Genomic DNA, 1,137 nt, shown 5'->3' with positions numbered 1-1,137 from the left:
ATGAAAGACTGGCAAAGGGGAAACCTAGTCCATATTCTATACAAAAATATCCCTGTAATCCAATGAATTCCCTGTAATCCGCCTGTACCATTTTGCAGCTGGGTTAGTCGATACGCCAAATGCCGAAGTACACGGCCACGGTGTTCGAGGACAAGTAATACCAGGTCGGCGACGCCCCAGACTACGACAACAGTGACTGGCTCTCCGTCAAGTACAACCTCGGCCTCGCTTCCCCAACGTGAGTAAAATCGGGAGCAGTGCCAAGGGAGTGCCACTGAGCCGGCAGTAATTCCGTCGAGAATGAGACAAAATATATATCCAGCGGAAGTTCCTGGTGAATTGACTGAGTAACGCTGCGCCTTGGACAAGTGCCTGGCATTATATTGTCGATTGCATAGTCTGCCTGGTATCAGATTTTCGATTACCTGGTCTGGAGATTTTGTGTGACTAATAGGATGGGAAGAAAGCATCGACCAATGCTCTTTGAGATCTAAAGGACGGAAAGAGAAATCTTTCGGTGTACGACTTTTGTATGGATAACTCATGTAGGTTCAATCAAAGGACAGGAAACAGTATCACTTCAAAACATTCAAATCTTACTTTTAAATGCCGTTATATAGTTTCCGAACTTCTGAAATTTAGTGTCCCTAAAATAATATCAAACAAAGTCTTCACATACCCTATGAACTGCAAAAGTAAAATGCAAAAATCACACTTCGCAGCTACCCTACTACATCGACTGAGACGTAAAGTTAACGCAGAACAAAACCATCACGCGCTACCTGGCACGGAAGCACGACCTGTCTGACACCACGCCGGGAGAGGTGACCAGAACGGACCTGGTCGAGTACGGGATCAACGACCTGGAGTTACTGCATACTTATTTTCATTACGTAAGTGCGTCTAAGGTACTGTTCTGTTTACGGGGAGAGATGAAGGGATGAAACACGAATGAGTTTCATGCCAAAGATTATTTTTTCCCCTTTCTTCGCCAAAGGACGAGAAGAAGGGGGAGTACCTTGCGGCTCTCTCTGCCGGGATCACGCGGTTCTCGGATTTCCTCGGCGACAGACCTTGGTTCGCCGGAGAGGGAAGTCTTCATGTGTAACTGCAGCCTTGTGACCTTATGAATTAAGC

The 1,137-nt window shown here is 46.4% G+C and overlaps 1 pseudogene; it reads left to right on the top strand.

Moving 5' to 3' along the window:
* The window catches only part of LOC119591827, a 2,350-nt pseudogene extending 1,242 nt beyond the window's left edge, over positions 1 to 1,108 (top strand).
* Positions 1,109 to 1,137: the final 29 nt, after the last annotated feature.

This window comes from Penaeus monodon, chromosome 29 (genome assembly GCF_015228065.2).
Source record: "Penaeus monodon isolate SGIC_2016 chromosome 29, NSTDA_Pmon_1, whole genome shotgun sequence".
NCBI classification, from domain to species: domain Eukaryota; kingdom Metazoa; phylum Arthropoda; class Malacostraca; order Decapoda; family Penaeidae; genus Penaeus; species Penaeus monodon.
The sequence above is the reverse complement of the archived record's forward strand: the minus strand, read 5'-3'. Positions and strand labels throughout refer to the sequence as shown.